Source organism: Wolffia australiana, chromosome 4 (assembly GCF_029677425.1).
Source record: "Wolffia australiana isolate 7733 chromosome 4, ASM2967742v1".
In the NCBI taxonomy this organism is placed as follows: Eukaryota; Viridiplantae; Streptophyta; class Magnoliopsida; order Alismatales; family Araceae; genus Wolffia; species Wolffia australiana.
The window spans coordinates 10,801,464-10,809,602 of NC_135838.1; positions in this window are offsets into that span (position 1 = coordinate 10,801,464).

An 8,139-nucleotide genomic window follows, 5' to 3' on the forward strand; every position below is an offset into this window, starting at 1 on the left:
GATGGTGTCAGTGCAAGTGCTGGTGGCACGAGGAGCGTCAAGGCTGGAAAAATGCGTATGCTATGGGGATAACACTCATACTATCTTTATTTTGGCATCTATATTATGAGGTGTAGATCCGTTGGAAAATCTGACCAATGCTTATGAGCCTAATTGTCTATTTCACTCGGAAAAATGTACTTGCTAGTCAAATGATGCTAATCTTTCAAACTTCACCATATATGCCCAGATTTTTTAGGAAAATTTGTCTCTACCCATTGAATCTGTTATCATACATTTTTTAAGAATGGATATGCTAAATCTGAAAAGGAAGAAGTCAAAAAATAATGGATTACTGTTTTTTTAACACCCACCATTGATGCAAAATTAAAGACTATAAGTTTTTGTTTCTCCAAGCCCGGAAGTCCCTTTTGAATGCCTCATGACTTCACCTTCCCTAAGACTCAACTCCCATATGTGATTAATCTCAGAAAATATAGTCTTTCAATGAGGTAACCTTGCCCATCATTACGGCTCATCACATGATACTTACAAACTGACATCTTTGATTTTTTTAGCATCCAAAAAATTGGTGGCATATAAAAATACAATAGTTAATCTTTGATGGCGCACGCCATCAAGGATCATCGACGAGGTCATCCGTGCCACCCTCCACCGTCCTCGAAGATCGGGTGATAAATGCTAGATTATCATGTTTTCATTTTCGTCATTCTTCCTCGTGTTTTTGTGTTTTTTCCATCTCGTCATTGTGTTTTCGTCACGTTGGCGACGTATCATGTACGTCTGTCGTCATCACGAGGAGGGGACCCTAGTCTTCGCCTCCCCCTTGTTTCTTTTATATTTTCCCTTTTCTTTTGACTTTGTAATGGAGGAGCCCATTTGTATAAGGGCCCCCCTAATGGACCTATTTCCTCCCTTGTTGACCCATTTAGGGGGCCCATTTGACCTCTCCCCTTTATAAGGGAAGAGGGGCCGCCCTAAACAGGCACCCAAGAATTTTCAAGAAGGCTTGGTCATTTAGTTGGATTCTTGATCTCCCTTCCTCGTTCAAGAGAAGATCAAAGAGGAAGGAGGAAGAGGGAGCGGGAGGGAAGAAGGAAGAATTGGGATGGGAATCGAATTCCCTTTCCCTTAATTTTTTACTCGATCGTGAGCTATCGTCCCCTCATCTTTGGGGTAACAAAATCTCATGGTCGAAACGTCCTTCTCGCTCCAAGCACTCCACCGTAGAGAAGACGTTCCCGGCGACCCCGTTTGTCAGCCTGGTCCATTGACGGGGCGCGAGTCACCAGTGGATGTAATTGTTATTCGCTGGCGACAACGTTGTGGAGGCAATCTATCTCGCCTGCACAATTCTCTTCTGACGTGTCCATTCTCCCGGCGACCGCTGCTACTAGAATGGACGAATTCCTGATTTGGGCGATCATACACGCTGCGCGGAGCCTAAAATTGATGATTTTTGAGAGCTGAACTCTCCCAACGGACTGCTGCTGATCGATTGGACTTCTGGCGATCAGGTTGGAATTCTCCCGACAGAATTCTGCTGTCAATTGGACTTATGTTGCTCCCGCTAGACTTCACGATGAGTTTTTGCCGTTCAATTAGACTAATTGTTCGATTGGAGTTCCGTCGGCACTGCCTGATCAGGTTGCGAGAAGTGATAACCCGCCATTCGATTGGGATTCCCAAGACATGAATGACGACAACGCACCCGTAGAAGTAGGCTCGTATCTACAACTTTGGCTGTGAGCTCTATAGAGCTTGATTGATGACGATACATCAGCCCTCTGATGGAAATATGTGTAGCCGGCAAGCCAATCACACATTCCACATCTTGTTTTATATTCATTAATAGAACATATCCATTATAGTGCATGTGTGATGCGTATAATGAAGTCCATGAATACATGATCGGACTTGGTGAATTATGATGAGATTGTAATATGGAGGTCACTAGTCTTTAAGTATGTGTTCTAAACATTCATATTCAAAGGATACGCGAGAAGGACATCAAAGTATCCGGATAGAATAGCACTATCTAGCCTCACTCATATGATGAGTATGGATGGTCCCGTAGCCATTAGTGTGGCGACACTAAGGATAGATAGTGGGTACTCTTTAGTGGAAAGAGTTCACTAAATTGATCCCTACGAATCCCTGAATGGTATTATAGCGGACTGCCAATCAGGTTGATTTATGTAACGGTCGTGTAAGTGGTCCTAATACCTGAGACACCAAAGAGGTCTTCTGGACGGACAGTTGTGCTTTGGCTATGGCCAACGAGTCTCTAATCATGGGATTCTAAACAGTCTTAGTTTGGGTGCATCAAGAAGTACACGAAGGTGATTGAGTGGTCAAGATGGGATTGTCCACCCTCGGTATAAGAGGTGACAGCTCAAGGAAGATGATGTGATGAAGTCCTTCGCCAAGGCAGTAAAATATCGGAGAAGAGCTCTCCGATGATTTTCAAATGCATCAGTACTAACTCGGATGACCAATTAGGGTTTGACAGTTGACCATACCCTAAGTTATTCAAGGAACATCAAGTGGATGAGGGATTATACATACACGGTAATTGATGACGAACATGTTCCATGAGCGAGTCAATACACACTCCTTTCTATCTTCTAGGACACGAGGTGTAGCTTGGAACCCCACGTGTCAGAGACTTGACCTATCGATTAGGTTAAATCGTTCGACATTAATTAATCTATATGTTGATATACTTAATTAATTTGGAAGGCCAATAAAGGTTATTGGGTCGCTAGAGTCGTTAACTAGACTGATACATGGGCCTAAAGGGTCACATGCAAATGGTATTTTGGGCGTCGGAAGATATACTTAAGTTTTGGGGGTTTTTATGAAAAATACCCACAGCATAAATAGGGGAAGGCCCTGAACAAAATTCACCCAAGTCAGAATTGTTTAGGGGCCTTTCCCCTTCTTCTCCCTTCTCCCAACACCCCCTCTCCCTCCCCGATGTGATCAGGACGACGTAACAACGCCGACGGAGAAAGAACGGGGCTTGTTAACGAGAAGGAGGAGATCTGGCGTGCCGAGGATCGCGTAGTTAAGTCTAGAGGCTGCACACATGATCAGCTTGACTCGTCTCACTCCGGGATCCAAGAAATCAAGGATGCGATCTGTGGAAAGGTACTCGTTTTAATGGTTTTTATTGATGCCATTCGATTCGTTCAAGGCTTCTGCTGAGAATCATTTTGATTTGTTCATCCAGATCTAGGCCTCTAGAACCCAACACCCTCCACCATGTCGATCGGATATCGGACGGCCACCCATCTCCAGAGGTGCAACACTATGACTCCGATCGATGTAGATGCCTTGCCAATATCTGGGAACCTTTTCCAGACAGTCATTGCTCCTCTCATCATTCAAAACGAATCAAGAATGATCGTTCGCCACTCTACGACCCTGATTGCCTACTGCCCATCTTCGACCACCGCCCGGGGGTCATCCTACGTGTTGTCGACCGAGCCAATCACCCATAAGGGTGCGACCGGAATTCAGCATTACGCTAGAGCCGGTTTACCTCGGCCCCAACCGCAATCCCTCTTCCTCCGACCTTTATCAGCGCTTCAGCATTACATCGCCTGCCGAGCTGCCGTGATCTCTCTGGCGACTCTCTGCCCCACCCGCTTTGATCGCTACAGACCGTTGACGGCACCGCACGAGGAGCCACCGTCGACGAGGTACGCCGTCCTCTCCCGTCGCTCGTTAATTTACCTTTTGTAGTAAATTTTTGTCTTGACTCCACTGCGTTCAGGCTAGGTAGGTGAGAGAGGATTTGATATAAAACTATGACGTATTTGAGTGTCTTACCAGTACAGACGAGATCATTTGTTACATGCGAGCCCTACGGATTGATTCTGTTCGGCCGTAGACGCCTTCGTCGCTCCAACGAGGTTTGAGAGGCCACCGTCGCCATCACATGGTGACTCCATCCAAGCTTGGAGCTCAGCGCCTCCCTCGAGTCAGAGCCTGCATGTAGGACACGTAGGACATTCATCCGTGCATCATAGTCACATAAACTGTTAGGGTTGCATCCGTCGGATGACGATGCCGTCGACGTTTGATACCACCATCCTCTATCGGCACCAAGCCATCATACTCGATGTCGATCGGACGACGCCTTAGACGACTTCCGACATCAATTTTCCAGAAAAAATTAGTTAAATTTTAGCTTGTATCAAATGTAGCTGATAGGAAAATCCTTCATAACGTATCATCCTCTAGTTATTAGGTGATATTCATAGTGTAGTCTTCATGTGTTAAGCATAGTGTATTTAACTGAAAATTTTCAAATAATACAGAGAAAATATAAATATAAATCTGCTAAGTGGTTTTAAATTTCATTTTTTTCTTCTTTCCATTTGTTTCTCATTCATTTCAATCATGTTCAAAACTGAGAGGATAGTTGCTTCAAAAAATGATGACTGTCTTATGAAAAAAGATTAGTGAAGATAATTTTGGAAGTTACCAACTTGCTAAGCTTACTTGTTCCTCTAAATTAATGTCTGATTTGAGGTGCACACCTGACTTAACCAAACATTGATTAGTGTTGAAAAAAAACCAGCTGTTTATCCTTGAATGTTAAACTTTTAATGATATTACGTCCCAAACGTCATAGATCCTCAAGACCTATCAAACATTTAAAATGGTGAAACAACAGCTACAATGTATGTATCAGTAATATATCCCCTTCATAATGACTACAAGGAGTTATGATGAGGGGATACAAAATTGGTGCCACTTTATACTCACATAACAAGGTTATTGATTAGGTTTTAAATCCAAATTGTAAAGTCGTCTAATATGATAGCGGAAATTTAAGAGAAAAAATATGTAAACATTATAACTACAAATAGAAGAAAAAAATGGGCAAAAAGACGATCCAGGCAAAGAAATCAATGGAAGTCCCTAAAGCAGATCCTATATTAGACAAGGTAACTAAAATGTGATCATGGGATAAAAAATATATCATGCTACTTGAATAAAAAAATTCTAGGATCAAGAGAAAGTCATATCAATTCCACAAGTACTACTTCATCAGTATGAATGGACAAGATAAAATTGCTTATCAAATTATGAAACAAGCTAAGTTTGATAAAGTCTCTTACGATATTCTGTCTTCGATATTTCCCCTCCTAATCTGATCATATGATGTTTTCAAAACCATGATCAAAAGACAGAATTAGAAACTAATTATCAATAGTGTATAGGATGCCAAAAAGACATCAATTAATTACTATATTTTAGTCGAGACTCATCAGGGCCCTGTATATCTTATCTAGATGCAATATTATGTTCTGGAGGCTAACTTTTGTATGACTCCGGTCATCACCTGGTCTTAGTCAGCATCTCATTGCTTTTGTGTTTAGGCTATATCTCTTTTACAAACTACATCTTGGCCACCAACAAAAGTGATAATAAAAAAATATATAATTTCATTTATTTTACGTCTTCTATTTTATTGAAATGATCATAAGTAAAATTCAGTCTTAAAATGAGTTATTGAAATTCTAGAATAAAGTTACAATGTGAATCTTAATGTCATTTCAAAATTAATGTTCCTAAATCAAATAAAATGTGTTATTATAGAAACTAACTCAAATATGTATAATGGGAGTGAGTTCGTTTCCAAAGGGGCTGGCCTCTATAGATAGATCTACAGTTGAGTCGGGGTTATGGAAAATAAGATGAATAAGTGATCAATTAGAGGAATTAGGTATGATTATAGATGGGATGAATTAATAATAATCATATGATGGTGATAAGATGGAAAACAAGTAGCAAGTGTAAGAAAGTAATTATAAGAAGAGAGAACTTAACATGATATGATCGTTTATTTTAATTAGTAGTAGGTTATAAGTAAGAATGATGGGAAGATATAACAGCGAAGGAGGATGATTATGCAAGGAGTTAGTTAATAGGAGTATTTATTTTTATAAGGTATAATAAAAAGGATAACTGAGATATATGAGGATAATTGTAATGACAATAAGGAAGTGATTATCTAATTATATGTAGCTTAGTATATGAAGTAGAGAGATATCTGTATATTAATAAGAATTTAAGATTAAGACATATAGGAAGAGAAAATATTTATTTAATTCAGATAGTTTAATAACTTAAAATCACAATAATAAGAATAGTTAAGAAGTGAATATTTATAATATTATATGATTAAGGAGTAAACTATAATTATAGAGCATGACTTATATAGGTAGGATATTTTTATAAGGGAAAATTGGGATAAAATAGGGTGAATTTGTCGTTGCCTGGTAAGTGTTCATCAAAATGCCTCTGAGAGGCCAAAGAAAGAAAAAACATTCAAAATAGGATTTTGGTTTGATCAAGATAAAATAAAAGATGCAGATTAATAAGAAGTTATATTTTTTACCAAAGGCATTCAGATCATCACCTGAAGTGCCCTGATTTGACTAAGGATTGGGGTGTCGTTCGTCGCACCCAGACTTCAACATGCATCCAACCGTCTTCCTGCATGCTGCCACACTTTTCAGGTGCTCTTACACTTCAATGGTCTCATCCTAGGTGTTGGAAAAGCAAGAGAGGTGCCACCCCTCTCCCTTGGCTCATCTCACCACCGAAAGGGTTTTCCCAAATTGGAGTTCAAAACTTCTTTTTAAAGCTTTAAGGAAATTCTCATTGTCCGTACATATAGTGTGCCAGTTGTGGGGGTCTTCTAGAGGCTGTTGGATTGCCTTTAGTGGTTTCCTTGGCCAAAAACTGTCGTTTGACCAATAGAGTTGATGGCTAGGGGCGGAGATGGACATACCTATCCGTCGCCATCTGATCTCCTTCATAAGAAGTCCAACAGCTATGATTAAGTGGCAGCCATGGACTCCTATTAGTTATGGTGTAGCCGCAAACCATTTCAGGCCTCCCTTCATCAGGCCTACCAAATTTTTCTCCATTCTAATTCATTTTTAGAAGGCCCATTTTGTCTCAGACGTCGTGGCCAGCCAAAGACGTAGAAAAAAAACAATACACAACATAGGAATCAGATATAATGTAGAGTAGCCCAAAGCAAACATGAGAGACTATTGTTAGCAATCCCATATCGAAAAAATTAGAAATGTCATTTTCTATATAAATCACAACTGAATACGCTAGAATATTGTTTCCCCTGCGTGTTTGCGCAGGCTACCTACCTCTCTCTTTGTATTGGCCTGCTATGGTCTGCTCTTGTATGCTTATGATGTGTGCTGCTACTTGGGCGTAGGCTGCTCATTGGCTACATGATCACTTTACTGCCCTATGCTTACCCACGTGTCTGGCTTGATCGCTACTACACTTGGCTTAGCCACTACCGCTTCGTGGACACCATTTTTTATTTATACCTTACAAATTATTTATTTAAATTAGACTTGGACTATTACAAAGTATATACTAACACATTAGAGAGGAGAAATAAACTCATTAATTTTAATTAACTTTAAACATATTTTGAATGACAATATATGAGCATGTAAATTATCTAAAACTTACATTATAAGTGTTGTTTAACAAAAGGACTCATTTAATGCATGACATGAGAGTTCATATAAAAATGAAGATAATGCCAATAAAATCATGCCGAACGACCTTAAAATGTGAATGTTTTCATGACTGAATTTGGATAATCACAAATTATTTCTAATTGTAATTCCATTATTTTATGTGTTTAATTTTATTCAAATCATCATATATTTGATTAAATCTTACAATTATTTATTGCCGTTATAGAATAAAGTTCAAAGGACAAAAAGAGTGACATTTTGACCAGCAAAGTGAATCGTTCAGCAATGGAGTGTTCATAAAAAGGAAGGCGTCCCCCATCATGTGGCATTTGTGTACTAACTGGGGTGAGGGGAAGATCCATATATTTTGATAGAGTCTCGCTCATAAAAGAGCACAAGCGTTAGCTTCGATTCAGGTTATGAAGTAACAACATCTATTATTATATGTTTTTTAATTGAGAAATGCTTCATACAGGAGTTTATACGTACATCTACTTAATCCTATGGTTATTTTATTTAAATGCAATGAGTTTATATTTATATGGAAGAAATTATCGATATCATGATATTAGATAATAAAGAATTGTGGTCCATGTGATGC